This window comes from Nuphar pumila, chromosome 17 (genome assembly GCF_984573655.1).
Source record: "Nuphar pumila chromosome 17, dmNupPumi1.hap1.1, whole genome shotgun sequence".
Classification (NCBI taxonomy): Eukaryota; Viridiplantae; Streptophyta; class Magnoliopsida; order Nymphaeales; family Nymphaeaceae; genus Nuphar; species Nuphar pumila.
The window spans coordinates 39,599,547-39,624,470 of NC_143265.1; the positions used below are offsets into that span (position 1 = coordinate 39,599,547).

Here is a 24,924-nt window from a genome sequence, read left to right on the forward strand (position 1 = left end):
TAATTTTGTTTCTTTACTTATGATTGAGTTGGCTGTGTAAATTCCTGCGTAACTTCTGAATTAATTCTCATTGGGCAATATTTGAAATGTGATATGAGGAAATTTCACAATGTTGTGATTCCTTAATCTACTACGAGGTTAAGTAATCCTATTTCTATTGGTATATAATATTATGTTTTGACTGATTATTTAGCTAACACAGAGAATCCTTGGAAGGAAGATCTTTTGTGTTGATTTTCTTTTAATATGTTGCCTAGTTTCTTCCTGTATGGGTTTATGTAGTGTCATTAAAATTTGGCGTTGTATTAAGTGCAACTAATTTGTAAAGAAGACATGATGCAATTATATCACTAGCTTGCTGATTTAAATGATGTTGCAAGCAAAAGCTGGAGGGTGGGGGATTCTAGATATGTTAGATAGGCTTTTAATGGTTTTGAACCAACAAAAACATTGATACTGATGATATTTGTGGATGTGTTTGTTACATGACATGCTAGTTTGTTTGATTACAAAGGGTTGGAGTGTGCATACTGCTTATAGTGCGTACAGGTTGCAAGGGACATACTTAGAATTGAGCATGACAAGCAGCACTATTGGATTTGGACCTTCTGTGGTTGGGATGGTTCATATATTGCTATACCTAATTGACATGACCTGCGAAGACGAGGCTGGTTTGTAACATCCCGACTTTTTGTAACCTGATATTTTCCATGTTTTAATATATTAAAATGAAAATTTCACTTAATTCATAAATTATATTATTGTATTTTAGATTGCACGAGATTTGGACCCCGAAATCGCCAAAATCGGATTCGAATCAGATTGGATATGATCCAGGGGCAAAATCATAATGTTATAGACAAAGGACATAATTAGAAATTTCTGAAAAAGAGGAGGATTAATTTGGCAAGGGATAGGTTAGAGTTTTGTTTGCAAGAAGTTGGTTTTATTGGGTAATGGTAGGATGGTAAATAAATTGGCAAAGAGGGGCACAACGTGCATAGAAAATTTATGAAGCGCAGTTTAGTATCTTAGGCAGGGGCAGCGGTCATTAAAATGGACAGCTCATCCCCCACCATTTTTCCTGGTTTGGACAGGTATTAACTTACCTTAAGTTGGGTTAAAAGATGGGTCATCTCTGTCTTGTTCTCTCTCTTCTCACTCTCTCGACCCTTCACTCCACCTCTTGTCTCTCTTATCTTCTTCTTCTCTTGCTCACCCCACCTGTGAGCTTTCCCTCTTCTCTCATTGGCAGAATTGAACCCTACGAGTGGGCGATTCCGGTGAGCGGAGGAGCTGTCTTTGGTGTGATCTTCCTACTCCATGAACTCTAGTTGCATGTAAGCATATAGATGGAGTTTTGTTTGAAACCATGCTCATTAGGCGAATTTTGGCATGTTTGGGAAAGGTTTTAGTGTGCGCAATCATGAGTGGTTTCTTGTTGGTATTGCTACCTGATTTTACGGAGTTGAAAGACCATGATTTGTTTTCAGATTTATGAATTTTTTACATGCCCATGAATGTTGTATGTTTATAAATTATTGTTTTCAAAAGCATGTCTTTGTGTTTTTCATTGGGTATGGGGGTTAATGCAGTTTTTATCATGTTTTCTTGTTGGAATGCATGTTAGAAATGTTTATCTCATATTTTAGAATGAAAATCCATGAAAAATTGTTAAAGAGTTCTGTTTTGAAATGGAGATTTTCTATTTGACCCTGTTTAGGGTAGACTCCTGCTACCTCTGCTCTGTCCCCGAGGGTTGACCCTTGCTGGTCAGGGTCGACTCACCTTAGTTGCAGAACCCTATAATGGGTTTAGGGACAGAGAGTTAACCCCAGTAGGTGGTGAGTCGACTCTTGAACCTGTGAGTCGACTTACCTTAAACAAAGAGTCGATTCATGCATATAAGAGTCAACCCCTCCCTTCAAGCTTCTTAAAAACAGATGAGTCGACCCTTCAGATTATTGGTCAACTCATGAGTATTGTAGAGTCAAATCAAAATCAGATGAGTCGACCCTTGGTCTCAGGAGAGTCGACTCTTGAGACACCCGAATATGGTTTTATTGGCATTTTGGCTTCGAGTATGGGCTGTTAAGTTTGGGGTTGGATGAATTAGTCTAAAATTAGTTATATATGGACTGCAGTTACTGTATTTAGTTGTTTTTGGAGTAACCTTTTTATAATAAGGTATGAATGTGAGTTTGGGTGGTCCAAGAGGAATCTATTTTATACATTGATGCATCTTGAATGTTGTGTGCTGCATTGAGATGTAAGATCCCATTATGTCCAGTTATGAGTATTACAAAGATGATAATACCAATGAGAAAAAATGGTTTGTATATGTATAATTGGAATCCTAGGGTGATAACCCTAGAGGTGTCTCGTTACAAGAACATATTTGGTTGTTGATCTGTGGTACTGAACGAGTGTCTTGAGTTGGCCTTCATGTTGCTTGTCGTTGTGTGTGTTGTGTCTTGGCCCAAACCCAAGTACTATAATGGTATTGTGTGGTGTTTGTTGTTCGTACTTGTGTGTACGTGGACTTTGGATGTTTGGTCCTTATAGCTCGTACGAGAGGGGTATCATGAGCTTTGCCCTTGGGTGCCAGTACCTAAGGGGTGCACTTGTTTTATTAGTTGTATGCCATTTTCATAGTTGTAGTTGTGTCTTGACCAAGATATTGGTACTGTGATGGTACGATACGTGAAGCGTTGGCTTGGGTTTTATTAACCACGAGGTTATGATGCAATGATTCATGTTATGCTCTAGTTGTGAGCTTATGGCCATTGGTTTGCATAATCGGATATCAGTGAACCAACTTATCAGATATGTTATGCTTTACATGTTTTCTTGCAGTTTGAGCATGCTTATCAGATATATTATGCTTGCCTGGTTTTCTTGCAGCTTCAATCAGCTTGTCAGAGCTGACATAGGGTATCAAGAAAATACATTGTGAGGTTGTCAGATGTGAGCAAGCCTGCACCAACCTTGTGGAAAGAATTCTTGTCAATTGGGTCTAAGGGATCCGTTCCCACCATGGGACTTAGGGAACACTGAACTCTGATACTCGAGGCAGAGGTGAAGTTGCTTCCGTATGCCTAATAGTTTACACTACTTTGACTTCAGAGAGAGAGAGATAAGGTCCTAAGCTCTGAGTCTTAGGGAAAAGAATGCCTTTATGAAGGATTTTCAAAAGGAGATATGTTTTGAAGCTTAGTAGAGGGAATCATATTTATAAGGTACACGATAGTAAGAACAACTTCGGCCCAAAATTCTTTTAGTACATGACTTGAAATAAGAAGGGTTCTTGTGATTTCAATTGTATGCCTATGTTTTCTTTCGGCAAAACCATTTTGTTGGGATGTATTGGTACAAGATCTTTAATGCAAAATACCATTAGTTTTTAAATAGTCTTTGAAAATTTTTGACATAAATTTGCTCCTGAATTTGAGTGAAAAATATATGCATTAGAGTTAAATTGATTCTTAACTAGGTTATGAAAATTTTTACAAATTTTGAAAACTTTATATTTATGCCTACAAGTATACCTTGAATAATCATCCACAAATATGATATAATAAATGCAACCACCTTTAGAAGTCATTGGAGCAGGATCCCAAACATTCAAGTGTACCAATTCGAGTGGTTTGGTGGAGAAGAAAGCTCTTTTTTCAAATGGTAGTGCTTTCAATTTTCCAAGAATATTGTCGGTAGAATAGAAGCCTTCATTACAAATTTTTTTAAATGAGGTACACAAGATAATTTGGATATGCTAGGATGTCCTAGCCTTTTGTGCCACAAAAACACATCCATATTTTGTATATTGCAACAAAAAGTGTTTTTAAGAATAATCAACTGATCCATATAGTAAAGATCTCTCTCTATGGCCTTCCCCAACTTGCTTCTCGGACTAGTGATTCCTGTACCCAACATCGGCCCGATGCGAAGGAGATATCACAACCATGGTCGCCAATTTGGGAGACAAAGCAAATTCAAGTTAAGTTTTGGGACAAATCTAACTTTTGAAATAAATAAATTTGAAAACTTTTTAAATTTTTTTATTCCTTTAATTCCTAGAGACGAACCATCAACGGTAAAAACATGAGTTTTACTTGAATTAGTGCCACAATCAAATAACAAAGAATCATTTGGTGTCATATGGAAAGATGCTCCAGAGTCTAAGAGCCAAGAAATCTTACTGGAAGGTAAAGATGTAGAGACTGCGACACCTATGATGGCAGAAGAGTTCATGAGGTGCGGTTGTAGATCCTCCATCAATTGAGACAACGTTATGGTTCCCATGGATTTTGAGTCTCCATTGGTTTCACTTTTGTCCTCTTAGGAAGGACTACCAATGCCACTTTCATTTCATCCCTTTAAGCTTTGAGCAATTGGGCTTGATGTGTCCCGGTTCTCCACAACTATGACAAATGATCTTCTTCCTCCCATTGTCAACACGTGGCTTTTCAAAATGTAGCTTTGTAAAGTGAGGAGGTTTGTAAGCATTTGTGTTGGCCCTGTGTCTAGAAACTGCCAACACATTATCTTTAGTATGTCCACCCACACATGCTCATATTCAGACCTAAGTCCTTTCTTAAATTGGAAGAATTGTTCTTCAAGTATTTGAATTTTCCTTTGAAGAGCATCATTAGGAGTCTTCCAAATAGATTCTAACTTGGCCATTTGATCTCATAGTTTCTTAAGAATACCGCAATAACAGTTTTGTCTCCTTGCTTGCAATTGTGGATGTGGTCTCAAAATTCTCATTTATGTGCATCCATTTGAGTATATGTTTGTTTGATGAAGACCCATGCTTCGTCGGCTCTATCAAATTCAAGGATATTGTCACAAGTTTCTTTATTCATGCTTCCCATGAGGAGAGACGATCTTGGCATGACCAAGCTTTCATTCTTTAAGAGCTCTCTTGTAGTCTTCCAAGACCTTTTCTCGTATGTTCCCTTTATGAGTCTCTTTCTTTGATGATTCATCTTCTCCCACCACAGATTTGGTAAGAATATGTTGAGGTTCCGATGTGGTACTATCAACATATTGCCACAAGTCTTTTCTTATAAGAATCCTCTTAACCATTGTGGCCCACATGTTGTAGTTGCTTCCATCAAATTTGATGTGGACAACCGTAACAACTTCCTTGTCGTCGGCCATGTGAAAAAGAGGTAGAGAGGAAGAAAGTGAGAGAGAGGAAGGGTTGGGCTCCACGAAACAACGATCTCATGAACACAAACCACCAACACTTGATCCAGCGAACTCACGAACCCACGATCATAAGAACACGAGGCTTTGATACCACGTAATGAAATAAAGATGTACATAAACAAATGCCACTAAGGGCTAGACGAGAGTACAAAAGTGTGCACAATTACAAAGCTACAAAGGCAAGTACAATGAGCCACTTATGGGAAAATACAAGATCTCAATGGATTCACAAGCACAAGCCTCTCAATTGCTGGGACACATAAAAAATAAATATTTTATTATCATAAAATGCTCAAGAGAAGCATTGAATAGTGTGGGTAAAACCCCACATATATATATATACACAAAGGAATAGGGAAGAGAGGGAGCTCAACTAGCCATTGGGCTAGTCCAACGGCTAGTTGAGCTAGTCATTGGACTAGCCCAATGGCTAGTTGTGCTAGCCCCAACGACTACAAAACAAAAGACTAAAGTGCCTCTATTGGGCATCACTTATTACATGGCAAGAAAAAATAAAAATAAAAATACAAAAATGAAATACACAAGGGAACAAAATACAAAATAAAATACACAAAATCTAACATGCATATATATATATATATATAAACACTACACAATTTAACAATAAAAACGAAAAAATCAACTAGTCATTGTTATGCTGCCATGCATATAAACTATAAAGGCAGTGCCTTTTGGAATGTGAAAGACATTTTTGGGAGCAGTTATCATGCAACATGCTATTGGTCTGGCTTGTTTTTCAAACAAAATAGTAGGGCCACCTCCCAGTACTGCATTGAGCACTTTATAATCAATATAGTTTGGTTGTAAATTGTTAATCTATTATGGATCCTAGCACATGGGGGTTTTGATTTAACAGTAGAGTTCATCTATCTTTAAGAAATCATATAGTGTGAAGAGGTCATATATATGTAACATTATGGAATTATGCCTAACTTATTTTGGAATATCAATCCTTCTCAAGGTAATAAATGGATTAAGTTGTTGGTGAGTGTGTTTGGAATGGGAACTATGGAGACATGCGTTCTCCTCTAACGTTATGCAATCATGAAGAAGTAGTAGAGAAGTTGATTGTGATTATTATGAGGATTCTAATTATTGTCTGCACAATTTATGGCCATCTATCTATTTGTGCTACATTTCCATCCTTTTCCTAGGAAATGACACTTGGGACAGGTTATGAAATTGCTCAATATACTCTTCTACGGCCTTGAACTTATCAAATACCCAGATCCAATTAAATAAGATTTGAATTTAAAACCACTTGAAGAGCACAAATCTAACTTAATAGATCCTCCTAAACCCATTTTGGACCGTAATGCTACCATCCTTGGTAAACTTAATTTGGTCATGCATTCGAACTTACTGGACCCTTCACAAGCAATACTAAATATCCATATGCAGAATGATCGAACACCCACCTTGCCTAAACCAAGCCCATTCCAAACCTTTGGCTTGCTCGGATCAGTTCAATATTTTAAAAGAAAATTGGTGGATAATTCACTGATTGGGCCAGAATTAGCTACACGTGATTCCCTCATAATGGGTCCAGATTTTGTCCCAGCCAACTACTCTAGATCTGTTTGATCTGTTTCAGTTTAGGGGCATCCAGTTGATTGTGGGTCCATAACCTGCAAGGTAGAATGGAATTGGAAGAAACACGAACGAAGCTGAACTCGAGGGCGAGTCTTCTCCAACTGAGGATGAAGATGCAGGAGTAGAAGTGCACAAAGCTGGCTTGTTGGATCCATATTTTTAAATTTGGAATTTTCTTTTATTTTATATTTTTTGTAATGGATATTGGATCTAAGTAGTAGATCCATGTTCCAATTTAGGTAGGTTAAGATGTTTCTAAATCAATGTTTTATCAAAACAGGTAGGTTAAATATACTAGGATTAGAATTCTTTTCGCATAAATAATCGAAAGATTCATGCGATTGATCTATGTTTGAGATTTTCAATTTATTGAATTTCTAGTTAATTTCCTGTTTTTCTAGATTGTGTTAGATAATTTTCAAAATCCTTAGATTAGTATGGTTAGCTGCTCCTGAAAATCTGGTTTCAGGTTTGCATCAGTTCAATTTTATTGCTGTTTTCCATTAAACTCTAGTTTGTTCGTAACATAACTTAGCATAGGAGTAGACATAACATAGATCTTTGCAACCTCGATCCATGATTGCATCAGCTTTATAGGGCAAAAAATATCGACACTATAATCATTACTAATAAAAGGACTTAACTAGCAATAACTTTAAGCATCACAAGGTGGAACTTTTGCTTGATTTGGAAATATGTTGCTGCATTGCTATCACCCCCTTCAAAAGCCGATATAATAACAATGTCAAAAGGTGTATCAAAAGGATCTAACATATGCGTAAATCATACTCTATGTCACAAAAGTGCGGGTTCGAAGGAAGTGACAAGGCAGTTTCAAAAAACTTGGGTGCGGGGATATATATATATATATATATATATATATATATATATATATATATATATATATATATAATGTAACGTGTGTATACATATCTATGTATATACTATAAATAAAACTAGTCTTGGTTAGGGTTAACTGAGTCCAGTTTGGACAGAAATGGACCCTGATGCAATTGACTGCACCTGACATTGCAGAAGCCATGTCCAAGTGTCGCACCTGCACGGATGCAGGTGCGACGCAAGTGCATTGGCCTTTTAGAAGATTCCATATTACATAGATAATACTATATTCTATCTTATCATAAGATATGCTACAAAATAAATTAAAATTTTGAAAAGAATAGAAAATTTTATAAAAAATGTAAAATTAAAAAATTAGAAAAAAATTTCAGAGAATGAGGAAATTATATATAAGTACCAAAACTACTAGAACATCAATGTTAAGTTGCAAGTAACAACAAATGAAATGATATAATTACTATAATTGTTATAAGAAGTCATCAACAAGCTGCCTCCTAAACAATGTAAGCACCAAAACTACTGGAACATCAATGTTAAGTAACAACAACAAAATAAGGCAATGTAATTACTATATTTTCTTCAAGAAGTCATCAACAAGCTGCCTCCTAAACAATTTAATCCTAAATATTATAAAAGCAGAAGGGTTTCAGTTGCAAAAAAGTGGATGCTTTATAACTTTGTTATAATTGACATTCTTGTCATGTGAATTGAGAATGTAATTAAAAATTTCTAGGGGCATTTGCATAAAGTTTTCATAAAAAATGAAGTCTTACTTACATGGCACATTGTAACTTAAAAAAAAAATTAATTACTGTTTATCTCTCTCTCTCTCTCCACATGGTTGAGTCTTCAATATACATGTTTTTTAATCAGGTCTAAGAATTAGACCCAACCCAACCCAACCCATCTTGATTCGGGTCGGGGTTCAATATGTTTGTAATTCCAATTATTTTTACTTTCAATCTTGATAAATGTATTTGATGTAGACATAAGTCCCAGCCATATAGATGGGCTGATTATCTAGTCACTATAATAGTAATTGTCGTACAATTACTGTAATTTTTTTAGCTTCTTTCTGTGCACAGCTTGGATGGTGTGTCACATGCTGCCTCAATTTATTTGGGGCTTGGTCCAACTTCATGGTGAGGACTTTTGCTTGTGTAGTGACAATTGATAAAATACACACAAAACTAACTTAATTTGGAAAGGGTTTCATGGAGACAGATTTATATTATGATTTAAAGGGGAGGAAACCACATCAAACTTGTTTTGGTTATATTTCTTGCAATGCTTACTGCATAGGGTGTGACTGAATCTTATGCTGGAGCAGAGTTGTAAGTTGAGGAAGCGGAAGCGAGACACTTCTAAAATTTTAGGAAGCGGGAAGCGCAAGATGACTTAGAAGTAAACCAGAAGCGACCTAGGAAGCAAATCAAGATTCAAAGGAGGGACGAAGAAGGAAGTGACCTAAGATTTGAGTGGGAAGCGAATAAGAATCGGAAGGGAAGCAAAAATATAATTATATTTTTCCTAATTTACCAAAATATAAGATTTATATTATTATTGACAAAATAAAACATGACTATCCATAAACTAAATCATATATACAAAGTGCAACCATTTGATAAATAATATATGAAGTAAAATTCAGAATTCATATTCATGCCATTTAAAAAATGCAACACATTGCAAGCATTTAATAAATAATACATCAAAAAGATCCACAATTCATATTTTGGTTGCAACTATTTAACAAATGCATCTTGTTGCAACTTGCAAGCATTTATTAAATAATACATCAAGAAAAAAACACAATTCACATTTCTATTGCAACAAAACAAATGCATGCAAGCATTTAATAAATAATGCATTAAGAAAACTAATAAATTTGATTAAGAACCATACCTTTTTCAAGAAAAGAATCAAATGACTTGTTATTTTATGTTGTCATCTCTGTAAGATAGAAAATAAGAAATCAATAAACTAAAAGATTATATGGATATAATGGTTAAATTTTTAAGTGCACAAAACAAATTACACATTTAAGCACTAAAAAGTAAAAACTTAATTTAATTTCAAGCATTTCAAAGTTTAAAGTATAAAGTTATAAACTTTGAACTTTAAAATTAACATAATTCACTACTTCACTTCATCATGCAAACTTTAAAACAAAAGTACATATCACCAAAATCAACAAAAAAGTCACTGCCAAACAGGTAAAGCAATATAAGAGTTTCTAAGTTGGACTACTACAACTACATAATTGAAAGAATAATCAAGAATTCAAAAGTTTATTTCATTGTCAACAATCAATAACCTGTTATCTTTCTCTTCTCCTTTAGGTCAACAATAGATTGAGAAGAACTTCCTGCATTACCACGTCCTCTACTCCCTCCACGGCCATGCCTTCCGTTCCTTCATTTCCTATAATGAATATGTTAAAAACTTAAAATTTTCAAAATATAAAAAATACATATATAGAAGAAAGTGGAAATAAAAAATACAAGATGCATAACACATACCTTGCCTAGGTCTCCAGCTAAAGAAACTAGTTCTACTAGCTTTGTTGGATTAATTTGTATTGTTTTCAACCTCATTTGTACGTATGATTATCGGAGGCAATGAAGCTCTTGGTTTGCATCTTTGGTTTTATATTTGGAATTAGTGCTTGATTGTTGTGCACTATCATCCAAATCTCTCAAGTGCATGTTCTCTAATCTCAATGTATTTTTTTCTACAATAGGAAGCTTCGGATTGATATCCCATTTTCAACTAGGTTCTTTTTTGTAGCGATTGTTGCACCTTTTTTATAAAATGAATACAAAATATGAATGCTAACAAATAATCAAATGATACATAAATATTTTACAAGATATCAAAACAAAAGTACAAAACACTTTAATTATACTTGTCCATCAATCGAAGATTTGAATGAATATACACCAAGGTATTCATTGAACCTCTTTATTTTAACATTATGAATATAACTATACTCTTTCTAAAGAAGATGTGTTAATAGGTTGAGATAAAACCTTAATGACTAATGCTCTCAACTCGGGTATATCATTACCATAAAAATGCCACCACCAACATTGTAGGATTTGATGCATCTATTCTTGCTGCATTTCGGCTAAATCTTTCACTTATTGATGCAAAAGTTGTAAGTTGTGACCTATAAAGTGAAAAGAGTTCTTCATTTCTAGCATAGCTCGCCTCAAGCACGAGCATTGCACCATCTAAGATATCACTGTCTTTTTCTGTAGAAAAGAAAAAAGATTGTTTAGCTATAACAAGAAAATGAAAATGAAAGAATACAATAATTAAATCATTAAAGTTAAAATTTAAACTTTATTAAATAGATAGAATACAAATTTTACCAGGAAAAACTTGTTTGACCCCTCCTAGTGCTGCGATCTTGAGATACTCTGACTCATGATATTTTGGAGTAAGCATGTGGGTTAGACTATGGAGGGGCACATTCATTCTATCTCATTTACTTGAGACAATCCTAAGAATCTTTTCATATAAATCTAGTTGTCATTTTAGATTGTCTTTGATCTCCCACAACTTGTTCTTCATGCCTTCATACATTCCACCAATTATAGGGCCTTCCTCATCACAAAATTTGATAATCTTGTAGATGGGCAGCAAATTACAAGTTCGTTGGTGAAGAATTGAGGCAAATGTATAAGTATATTTTTTGGTCACGTTGTGTTGTCCACACCCTTAATTCGATCTTTAAAGCATGTGAGTTTCATTGATTATGAGAGATATTTGCAAAGTAAAAAAATTGTGAAATATATCACTAATCATTCGAAAGCATTAACAATCTTTAGAAGTAATGAAAAATTGAAGTTAATAAAGATTGAAAAAACAATGTTTGTTCTTTCACTACATTAGAAGGCCTCACAATTTTAAATTCAACCTTAAAAAACTCAACAATATTTGCAGCCGACTGTTGCACGTTAGAAAGTCGCTCACATATAAGAACATCGACCCAAACCAATTTGATGCAAATATATTTATCAGGTGCTTGTTTTATGTTTATCCAACCATTCGAGACAATGAAAACTCTAAACTCTTCAAACTTTTCTTGAAATTCACTTAACTCTCTGTAAACACACTCCTCACGGTCAAGTAACGTTATTCGGGATTTTTCATATGATGGAGGCTTATATCTAGGCACTTTACTAACTGATGATATCATCTCTTACCAATGTGGTAATCGAAGCATATTGAAAGGTATGCCATTTGTACATAAAAACCTAATAATTTTATGATCTACATCGTGTCTTTCTACATTTTTAAAGGTATCATGAATATCAACTGTGCTTTAGCTTCTACTAGAGGCAAAAGAATAGCTTCTACTAGAGGCAAAAGAAGTGGTCAGAGTACTAGGCTTCAGTTTATCAATTCTTGATCTTTCAACTCAAATGTGCTTGATGAAACTTTCACTCGTCGAAATTACCTCATATTTTTTCTTGCCAACTCTTTATTTTTTGTAACTGTAGAACAAAAGGCAATTCCAGTACTCTTTCCCTTTGGAGCTCCCATTAGATGTGCAAAAACTCGAGTAGCCATGCTTGCACATAAAAATATGAGTTCTGCCTTGCTTTCCTTGCCCGTTCTTCTTTTGTTTCAATACATGGCATCATAGCACTGTTGTTTTATGCATACTAGGTGATTCTGATCTTCCTCGTCGAAACAATTTTCTTTTCCTTAAACTCATATGGACAATCCGACTCCTTATCATTTCTGGCATTCTCATTCCCAACACTACTAGCAGGTGCATGAGAATCATCCTCATGACCATAATTGTTGAGATTATAAGAACAAGCAAATATACATACCTCGGTATAATAGTTTATGCATAGAATCATGCCCCAATAAATGTATTTAAACAAGCCAAGATTTTAACATGCATGCCTGCATTCTAAAAAGTTATAAACCAAGATTTTGACATGCTATAAATCTACAAGACATCAGAGTTATAGCACTTAGAGTCTTAGACTGAAATCATGATTTACAGAACCTCTATTAAAGTTTAACAACATTCAATTGGAATGTAAAATGGAAAAGCATGAGTTGATGTGAAATAATCCAAATGCTAAGCAACTTTTTATAAAATACACTTAGCCAAGATAACAAAGAAATTCAGACTTTTTAAACATGAAATTAAGGAAGAAATCGCGGTTCCACCAAAATGAATATTAAAAACACCACCCAGATGACAAAAATCATCATTTTGTTCATGTAAGATCATCATCCTCTCTAAAACAACACCAAAATAAAAAACCAACAAATGCCATACTAGATCATCATGCTCTATTCATGAAACACACAAAAAAACAGAGGAGAAATGAATACCCAAATCTCGAACCCATTTCAAAACCCCAATGGTGAAACCAATAACAAAAACCACCAACTGAACACAAAAGCAATGAGATCACATTCGAAACAGAGGATGATGATCTAGCAATTTTATTCTTTTATTTTTAGTGTCTTTTCATGTTTTTAACCAACAAACGACGTAGTGAATCATGACTTTAAATAAAGAAAAAAAGCAATACATAGAATATGACCAGAGCGAGAGTGAGTGAGAGAGCGAGAGTAAGAGTTCGAGAGACAGAGAGAGCGAGAGAAGAGAGATGGAGTGACAGGGAGAGTGCGATAGCAAGAGACCCAAATGCATGCGTTCATTACCTTTAAAAAGAACCAATCTGATCAAAACCATAAAAAATCTCACTTCTGAACAAGAAACTATTTATACCCCAGGAAATATCCAAAAATTAATAAAAAATCCAATACAACTCCTATCTCAAATCCTTGATTTGCTGGAACTGGACTCCTAAATTCAAGCTCTATGAAAGCCCTATCTCAATCAAACCAAAGTTGATAGAATGCGGAGTGAGAGTGGGACAAAGATAGATAGAGAGAGAGAGAGAGAGAGAGAGAGAGAGAGAGAGAGAGAGAGAGAGAGAGAGAGAGAGAGAGAGGATGTACATACCAAAAGACACCCATCGTCGAAGGTTGTAGAGCACTGATGATAGCTAAGAACGTGAGAGAGAGGGAGAGAGTTGTGAAAGTGAAAATGTGAAACAAAAAAACCCTATTGATTTGGGTTTTTTATGAAATTTTAAAAAATGACCATTTTGCCCTTGTTAAAAAATGGTTTCTTTTATTTTTTGGTAAAAACAGTTTAAGAAAAGGATAAAACTGTCCACTGACCTTAAAATAAAGGTAATTTGCTCCCACTTCCTAACAGAGGCTATGACTATGAGAATTTGATCAATAGTCATCCGTGCTATGGGAGCAAAAGTTTCATCATAGTAAATTTCATGTTCTTAAGCATATCCTTTGGCGACTAACCTAGCTTTATGTCTTTCTAGAGATCCATCACTTTTAGTTTTAACTTTAAATACTCACCTACATCTTATTCATTTCTTATTGGTTGGTATGTATGATAATTCCTAAGTTTGGGATTTCTCTAAGGCTCTAATTTCTTCGTTCATAGCATTTTGCCATTTAGGATAGTCATTTGCTTGATTATATGTAGAAAGTTCAAAGTATGAATAAATTTTTGCTAAACAAGCTCTATAATGTGTGGTTCAAATGATTCATATGATACAAATCTATCTAGGATTCTATGTGGTCTCTCTCAGTGCCTAATTCTTGTGTTTTCTTGTTTTATGTTCGAATATTTTTCTAAAGCACTTAGTTGTTCATTATCTTTTCTTCTTTGGTATTGAATGACAGTCGGATAATCCTAGGATTCATTATATGGAATATTAGATTGAGATTCATTGCAAGTTATGTCATTAACGTCTTCGTTTTGTGTGACATTGTTTTTAAGGAGAAATTCTAAAAAGTTGTATTCATTTTCATACTGTGATGTGAAAATGTCAAAACCATTTTCTTGTTTTAAAAATGTGACATTCCTAGAAATATACAATTTATTATTTTTAATATCATAATCCCTAAATCCCTTTTGGCTTTCTCGTATCCTAAAAATATGCATGGGATGACTTTAGGAGATAATTTATCATTCTTATGGGTGAGTAAAAACATCTACACCCAAACACCCTTAGTCTAGGATAATCAGGTGAGACTTTATAAATCTTTTTGTATGGTGAAGAATTTTGAAATTTTGAGGAGGCAACCAATTTATAAGGTCTACTGCAGTAAGAGAAGCTTCATCCCCAAAATATTTGGGAACACTCTTAGATAAAAGAAGGGTTCTAGTAGTTTCTATTATGTACCGATGCTTTCTTTTGGCTAAACCATTTTGGTGTGGTGTATTAGTACATGACCTTTGATGTATTTCATTTTCTCTTAAATATTGTTGAAAGTCATTATTCACCCCTTGAATCAGAACGAAAAATAGATATATTGGTCTTTAAAAGATTTGTCGCTAACTTATGAAATTTTTTAAAATTGTCAAATACGTCATATTTATGTTTGAAAAAATATATTTAAATATAGCAAGAGTAATCTTCCACAAAAATAACATAATAAGTATATCCTCCCTTGGAGGCAAAAGGGTAGGGCCTCAAACATCAAAGTGAACTAATTCAAGAGGTTTAGAAGCATAGAAAGACCTCTCTTGATATAGAATTGATTTCATTTTTGCAAGAATACAATCAAGACATGAGATTTGTTCATTACAAAAAGTCCTCATATGAAGAATATTAACTAACTTATACATACTAAGGTGTCCTAGTCTTTGATGTCACAAAACTTTATTCAATTTTTGAACATTAAGGTAAAAAGTCTTGATGGGGATTTTCAACTGATCCATATAATACAAATCTCCTTCTCTATGCCCTTTCTCAATTTGCTTTCTTTACTAGAGATCCTGTATTAAGCATTGATTAGAAGTGAACGAGACTGCACATCCATGATCAGTGATTTGAAAAATAGAAAGCAAATTTGAATATAGTTTTGGAACAAATCTTATTTGTGAAATACTAAAACTAAGACATTCTTCAAAATTTTTAACTCCATTAATATCAAGAGAGATTCCTTTGACAGTAAAAATATTTATTTTACCAATAGAATTACTATAATTAGAAAGTATAGATTCAATATAGGTCATATGAAATTAGGCACTTGAGTCTAAGAGCCAAGGAGTAATACCTAGAGAAGAAGTGGAAGAGACGATGACATCGGTCATGGATTGTCCTTTGAGAAAAGGTTGTAAGCTTTCACAAGTTGAGAAAGATGAAAAAGGTACAAGAAAACCTTTTACCCGATCCAAATTATGTACAGGAGGATCCGACCTGATCTGGATTATGTACAGTAGAGTGTAATTGTAACATTGTAACCTTTTCTTTTAATCGGGTCTGGATACACCAGACCCGAATCCACTCCCCTGTAATGTAAAATAAATATAAAGTTTTAGGTCATGATTTCTATTCAGAAATCGTGACTGCCGCAGGCCCCCTTTCTCGCATTCTTCTCTTCCTCTCTCTCTCTCTCTTCCCAATACAGGTGCAGATGGAATTCTAACATGGTATCAGAGCTCAGATCTGTTTGAGGGCAAAAAAAGGTTCCGGCAGGTGCGACAATTGAAGTTTTGAGGTTTTCTCGTTCCTTCCTCTTTTCTACTATCCTTTTTCTTTCTTCCCTTATTCTTATCTCCTTTTCTGATTCTTTCTGTGCACCCACATCTCACGTGGGGTTACTTCTCTCTTGATCTGAGGTTCACGTGAACTCAGACCTTATAAAAAAATGAGTGGCTGTATTTCACGTGAATCACTGAAATCGATTCACGTGAAACATCAGACCAATCACGTGCCCTATTTCATTCCTTTTTGTTTGATACCTGTTTGAACTTCTTTGTTGCTATCGTTTGTTCAATCTCCTCCACACATCTATTTCTACATATTCAAATGTATTCTTGCTGAGTTGCTTTCTCCCTGTTTATCCCTTGCTGCTTGTCTAAAAATATATTTAAAGTTTTTTTGCTAATTGTCTGAAAATACATTTAACGTGGGAAAAGTCTTCTCTCACATCAATATCAGCTTTCTGGAGTGCATAAAAGGGGAGGGGTTCAGTCTCACTATTGGGTTCAGGTTCTCTATTCCCTGATTCTGACCGCCCCCCCCCCCCCCCCCCCAAAAAAAAAAAAAAAAGGGGGGGGGGGGAGCTGAGCATTGTGTGAGAACTCTTGCACTTCGTGAACACTCTTATTGAACTTCACTCTCTATGGATCCTTATTCCTCTCAATCAAATATCTCTTTAAGTTTTCTCAACCAACTCGTTTCTGAAAAGTTGAATACCTCGAACTTCTTGATTTGGAAGAGACAAATCATTCCTTTTATAAGGAGCCAAGGTCTCTTAGGTCATCTGGATGGAACCACTCCAGTCCCACCAGAATTCGTTCCGAGGGAAGAGAAAGATGATCAAGGGGCGAGTTCGATCGTGTATGTCAAAAATATAGAATTTTTCAATTGGGAAAGGAAAGATCAATCAGTTGTTGCCTACATCACCTCAACCTTGTCTCAGGAGGTACTTGTTGCCATTCCCGACGATTGTACAACACTATAACTCTGGGAACGACTAGTTCAGACATATTCGTAGGTTTCTCAAGCAAGAATGGTTTTTTTAAAAAGGGAATTTCAGTTGTTAAGAAAAGACTCCATGACTATCATGGAATATTTGAACAAGATAAAGATCATCACAGATCAGCTTGCAGTTATAGGATGTGCCGTAAGTGACAATGACATGGTGCAACAAACTCTGAGTGGATTGGGATCTGACCACAATATGATAGTCACTTCACTATTGTGCCTTCCTGTTCTTCATACCTTTGATGAGCTACGAGCCAAATTGATCCAGTATGAAATGACTCTGAAGGGATTCTCTGAAGAAAGTCACACTCATTCAATTTTTCAAGAAGTTTTTGCCACATGCGTGACTTATGGTAGAGGACGGGGACGAGGAGGACAAGGGCGAAGTGGACATGGACGGCATGGTCTACTTCCCACTCTAAACATGTAAGCTCATGCGCAGGGACCAAGATCCATTCTTACTTGCTTCCTTTGTAACAAAAAGGGGCATATCAAGGCGAACAGTTGGCAAAATCCAAAGAATAAAGGAAAGGGTTCACAAACAGAAACTAAAAGAAGATTCATAAATACTAGAGACAGTGGAGAGATTAAAGATCTGTTGATATCTGCCTTGTCAGAGTTGAAATTGAAGCAGAGTGATGAAGGCACTTGGTTTGTTGACTCAAGGGCAACGACTCATGTGACAGGCAATGCAGGCAAAATTTCTAACCCTATTCTTTATTTTGGAAAAAGTAAGATTGTCGCTGGAGATGGATCCCACAATCCTGTTTCTCATGTTGGAAAAACTGTTATTCCCATGTCACATTCCACTCTTACTCTTTCTGATATTTTGCATGCTCCTAACATCAAGAAAAATATTCTCTGTTTCTAAACTTATTGATGATAATAATGTCAAAGACCTACACACGAGGGAAACATTCACTGAAGGAAAGAGATGAGGCAATATGTATGTCTTTGAAGAAGCTCCATGTCATGCTGTCTACCCAGTTCATCTGAATTCGAAGTCTTTACTAGAGTCATGATCATCCTTTTCTGCTAATGTTTTTAGAATTTCTGAATGTAATAAGCCATTCTTGTGTCATAGTCGATTAGGACATTGTGGGAATCATTTCATTGAAAAACTTGTTTCTAATAATCTCATTCCATTGGGATGAGAGCAGTCATAAGTGTTCCAGTTGTCTTTCATGCAAGAGTCATGTATTTTACTTTCCATTCCATTAATAAGAGAGCTTCAAAACCTTTTGAGATAATTTATTCTGATGTATGGGGACCTACTCCAATTGTCTCTGGATCCGGGAGCAGATATTATCTAATTTTTGTTGATAACTATTCTCGATACACTTGGATATATTTCATGAAAAATAAGGTGGAAGTCTTTTCTCTGTTTCAAAATTTTCTTTCTTTAGTCAAAAATCAATTTTTCGAGTCCATTCAATTTTTCCGATATGATGAAGGTGGGGAGTTCTCATCTCGTGATTTTATTTCTTTTCTTAACGGAATAGGAAGAAGGGTATCCTGCCCTCACACCCCTCAACAAAATGAGATTGCTGAACGAAAACATAGGCATATTATTGAAAGTGTCATGAGTATGCTTCATGACAGTAATCTTCCCATCAGCTTATGGACAAAGACTTTTCATTTTGCTGTGCATGTGATAAATAAACTACCTATGATTATTCTGGAAAATAAGTCCCCTTATCACTGTCTTTTTGGAGTTCATCCCAGTTATTAGGATCTGCGTGTTTTTGGGTATGTTTGCTACGTGCATACTGATCAATCCTTGAGAAACAAGTTCCAGGACAATGCCCAGAAGTGCAGATTTGTGAGATATGCAAATGACTACAAAGGATATAGGTGTTATGATCCCACCAACAAACGCATCAGAACCTCAAGAAATGTTATTTTTGATGAACAAAATTTTGATCACGGAGCCGACACAACGAATATGCCAACTGAAGTTTACTATCCTTGGTTGAGCTCAGAACTTTTTGCTGGTTCCAATGAAGATTGTTCCTCAGACTGCGTACAACAAGAAGAAGAGATGTTTGAGAACACTGGGACGTCAGAATCACAGAATGGAGTGGAAGTACCGGGCAAATACAAAGGCATCGTTTATTCTAGGCAGAGACCAACAACATCAAGCCACTCAGACCATGTCTCAGTCGTCAATCCTACTCTTGAGGTCAGAAAATCAAATCGCATACGACATCCTATTGACATGTGGGTTAGCTATAACAACTTTTCCTTGGATCTTCAACTGTTTTTAACTGCCATTAATAAGGAAGATGAGCCCATTATGTACTATCAGGTAGCTACTTCTACCAAATGGGTAGAAGCCATGAATGATGAAATGCAAGCCTTGTATGAATATGAAACTTGGGAAGTTGTTCCCAAACCACCAGACAAAAATGTTGTTGGATGTAAATGGGTCTATAAAATAAAGTACAAGTCAGATGGAACCATTGAACGATATAAGGCAAGGCTTGTGGCAAAAGGATTCACTCAAGAAGCAGGGCAAGACTATGATGAGACCTTTAGTCCGGTTGTAAGAATGGGAACGATTCAAATTATCATTTATCTGGCTGTTGAACATGGATGGAAGTTGAGTCAACTTGATGTGAAAAATGCATTCTTGCATGGGGATTTGAAGGAGGAAGTATACATGGAACAACCCCCTGGATATCAAGAACAAAATTGTAAATCCCATGTGTGCAGGTTAAAAAGGGCTGTCTATGGTTTGAAGCAAGCATCTCGCTCCTGGTTTGATAGCTTCTCGCTGGAGATTGAGAAACATGGATTTTCACGTTCCATGCTAGACCACTTATTATTTATTTTTAGAAGCTAGCCTGTGACTACTCTATTATTAATCTACGTCGATGATATTATCATCACGGGAAACTCTGCGGGTAACATTCAAGAAGTTAAAGACTTACTAGGTTAGATGTTCAAAATGAAAGACCTTGGAGTTCTACGTTATTTTTTTGGTGTAGAAGTCGATAACCAGGCTTATGGCTTGACACTCACTCAGCACAAGTACACCGTAGATGTTCTCAGCAAGGCAGGCATGAAAGACTGCAAACCTCTAGGAACTCCGAGTGTGCTTCATAAAAAACTTAGTGCTCATGATAGAGATCTGTGTGATGACCCCACTAGGTATCGAAGCATAATAGGAATGTTGCAGTTCCTCACTTTTACTAGACCTGATATTGTTTATTCAGTCAATCAAGTGTCTCAATTCATGCATGCGTCACGTACTGGACATATGAAAGGGACTATTGGGGATGGATTGACATATTCACCACAGTCATATGGCAAAGATGAGCATGAACTTACTGTGTATTGTGATGCAGACTGGGCAAGAGATCCTGACGAACGAAGGTCTACATCAGGATATTGTGTCTTTATTAGAAGAAATTTAGTTTCTTGGAGTAGCAGAAAACAAAAAGCTATCGCTAGATCAAGCACTGAGGCTGAGTACAAATCCATGGCTTCTGCTGTTGCCGAAGTCACATGGGTCAGGCATCTACTAACAGAAGTAGGAGAAAAGATATCCCACACTACCTTGCTATGTGACAATCAAAGTGCTATCAGCATGTCATTCAATCCAGTACATCACAGCCGTGCTAAACACATTGAGATCGACCAACACTTTGTGAGACAGAAGGTTGAAGAAAAGGAGATTGAGCTTCAGTTCGTCAGTACTGAAAGACAAGTTGCAAACATATTTACCAAAGGGTTAACAAAGGATCATTTTTGGATGCTTAAAAACAAGTTGTTCATGGTCCAAAACCATGATCAACTTGAGGGGGGGGGGTGAAAAAGGTACAAGGAAACCTTTTACCCGATCCAAATTATGTACAGGAGGATCCAACCCGATCTGGATTATGTACAGGACAGTGTAATTGTAACATTGTAACCTTTTCTTTTAATCGGGTCTGGATACACCAGACCCGGATCCACTCCCTTGTAATGTAAAATAAATGCAAAGTTTTAGGTCACGATTTCTATTCAGAAATCGTGATTGCCGCAGGCCCCCTTTCTCGCATTCTTCTCTTCGTCTCTCTCTCTCTCTCTCTCTCTCTTCCATATACAGGTGCAGATGTTTGAAATTGATTTGCTTGAAGGGTCTTGGTCAATTTGTGAAGTACCAACTGAAGCAACCTTTTTTCCTCTTTGTTCTTGAAAGTATAGATTCAACATACGTCATATGAAATGAGGCACTTGAGTCTAAGAGCCAAGGAGTAATTGTGAAAATGTCTACGAAAAGACAATACGTATACAAGCACAAATACTTTACAAAAGATGTGCATGAAGGCACTCACACAACACTTGAACAACTACGCATAAATGCGTAAAAATAGCAAACATGCACTAAGGCATGTGTTTCAATAAAAAAGGAGAGTGCTTGAGTCTCTCAAGCTTGTCAATTACAAAGGGGGAACACCCCTATTTATACAAGCAAAAGGGACCACATGGGGGGCTCCCAAAGGAGTCGTTGGGGAGCCCCCAACGACTCTATTGGGAGCCCCCCCAATGTGATATGACACTTAAAAAGAAAATAAAAATAGAAAAAAATAAAAAGAATAGAAAATAAAATAAAGAAATTACAAGCATTATTCTAAGTGGAATATGCATAAAAGGAGAAATTACAAAAATACCCTTTCGGGTATTATGGACAAATAAAAATATATATATACACATAGAGATACATACATACATAGTATATATGTATATGTATCTCTTTCTATATAAATATATATACTTACAATGTTGGTTTGCAATTACATTTTAACACCCCCTCAAACTTACGGTGCGATAACCGCAAGTTTGCCAAGAAGAAAGTGAAATCTGGGCGAGCAAAGAGCCTTAGTGAAGAAGTCCGCTAGTTGAAACTCAGACGTCACGTATGGGAGATCAATGACACTTTTCAAGTATTCTTCCCTGGCATAGTGACAATCCATTTCTATATGCTTTGTTCGCTCATGAAAAGTGTGATTCTTGGCAATATAAATTACACTCTTGTTGTCGCAGTATAACTTGGTTGGTTCTCTAATGAAAACTCCCATATCTTCTAGAAGACACTGAATCCATATAATTTCCATGGTGGTGGACGCCATGACTCTATAATCTGCTTTGATGGAGGACATAGAAGCCTTTTGTTGCTTTTTGCATCTCCAAGAAATCAGAGACTCACCTAAGAAGACACAAAAACCAGTGGTGGAGTGGCGATTATTATGGTCGCCTCCCCAATTTGAGTTAGTATAAGCAATTAACTTTAATTCAGAAGAAGACAATAATACTCCCTTATTTACAGTTCCCTTTAAATATCTGATGATGCGAAACACAACACTCATGTGAACGATTGTAGGAGCATGCTGAAACTGACTGACAATGTGAATTGCATGAGACAAATCAGGCCGAGTGATGCTAAGGTACATCAATGAGCCTACCAGTTGCCGGTAAGGAGTAGGATCGGTTAGAAGGATCCCATCATCGATCTTCATTTTTGAGCCAACTATTTCAGGAGTTTCACAAACTTTATCATCGAAAATTCCTGACCTGTCAATAATCTCACGGGCAAGTTTAGATTGAGATGAAAGTATGTCAGAAAACCTAAATCTGACATCTCAAATTTCGAAGTCAAGACGGACTTAATACCCTTGACTCCTTGAATATCATCACCTGTAATTAATATATCATCAACATAGAGCAATAATATCACAATCCCTGCATCAGATTTTCTAGTAAATAATGCAGTATCAGTATAGCAAAAGAAAATCTATTTTCGAGCATTAGACTGTTAAATCTATCATACCGGGCTTTGGGAGCTTGTTTCAAACCATAAAGGGCTTTTCAAAGGCAAAAAACTTTATCTTTAGGAATCTTTATGCCTGTTGGGGCATTCATATAAACTTCTTCGTTAAGATCACCATTTAAAAAAACATTTTTCACATCCATTTGAAAAATGTTTCAGTTTTTGATAGACGCAATAGTAATAAGACATCTAATTGTAACCATTCGGGCTATAGGAGTAAAAGTTTCTTCATAATCAATACCATATTCTTGGCCATACTCTTTTGCGACTAAGTGAACTTTGAATCTCTCCAAAGATCCACTGCTTTTAGTCTTAACCTTAAATACCCAACGACAACCTATAGTTTTCTTTCCAATAGGTAGAGTTTGAAATTTCCATGTCTCAACTTTCCTAAGAGCATTGAGTTCATTTTGCATACCTTGCCATTCTATACATTTTTTAGCTTCAAAATTTCTTGGTTCTAAGTAAGAATAAATAGCACTAAGACAAGCCTTATATCTGGGTGAAAACGAATCAAAAGAGACAAATCGAGTTGGAGATCTCCTATTTCTTTCAGATCTTCTGTGATCAGGAGTGAGAACAGACTCACTATATTGATCAATAGAACTTCTGAAAGTATCTCGATTTCTACGAGAATAGGTTATTGGGTCACTTGAAATTCTGCCTTCTTGGATATTGGGTGAGTTAAGTTCATCAATATTTACTCCATTTTCCCCATGATGATTTGATGATACTTCATCATCACTAGACATATCATCATTACTAGATAATAAGTCAAATAAGAAAGAATAATCGGTATTTTCCTGGTGGGGAACATTTCTTTCAAATCTGCTCTCATTTTCTAAGAAAGTCACATTTATTGAGACATATAACTTATCATTTCTAGGGTCATAACATCGAAACCCTTTTTGAATTTCGGAATATCCAAGAAAAACGCAAGGAATAGGGAGAGAATTTGTCATTCTTATCAGTAAGTATAAAACACTTACAACCAAAGACTCGTAACCTATTATAATCATGTTCCATCTTATGAAAAACTTCAAAAGGAGAGATCTTTCCCAAATTCCTAGAAGGTAAGTGATTTATGAGATATACTAAAGCAATGGCTGCCTCGGCCCAAAAGTTTTTAGTAATATTTTGGGATATAATAAGGGTTCTAGTGGTCTCAATGATGTGTCTATGTTTCCTTTCGGCCAACCATTTTGTTGAGGGGTTTTAGGACAAGACCTTTGGTGAACAATACCACTATCTTCGAGATATTTTTTGAATTCATTGGAGAGATATTCTCCTCTAGAATCACTTCTAAATATCTTTATGTTGCTATTGAATTGATTCATGATCATTACATGAAAGGATTTGAAGCACCAAAATACTTCATGCTTATACTTGAGAAAATAAATCCATGAATATCTAGAAAAGTCATCTATAAAGATTACATAGTAAGAAAAACCTCATTTTGAAACAACTGGTGCAGGTCCCCAAACATCTGAATGAACATTTTTGAAAGGTAGAGAACATAGTTCTTTGCTCAAAAGGTAAACTTTGCATTTTCTCGAGAATACAATCATTACAAGAAAATGAACTTTTACAGTGATCTTTTGCAAAATGTAAATAAGACAACTTGGTGATGTTAGGATGACCAAGTCTTTTGTGCCACACATTTACATCTTTGTGTCGGGCAATATTACAAAAAATTTTTGGAATTTGAAGAGAGTCCATATAGTATAAGTCTCCCTTCCTAAAGCCTTTCCCAATCAATTTTTCGGACCAGCGATCCTGTATTGAACATTTATCAAAAGAAAATTTAATATCACAACCATGGTCCGAGAGTTGAGAAACAGAGAGAAG

General features: G+C 35.7%; 1 protein-coding gene across 2 annotated transcripts in view; it reads left to right on the forward strand.

Moving 5' to 3' along the window:
* Positions 1-24,924, forward strand: part of LOC149811899 (uncharacterized) — a 35,949-nt gene that overhangs the window by 885 nt on the left and 10,140 nt on the right. The gene's annotated exons all lie outside the window — the stretch shown is intronic.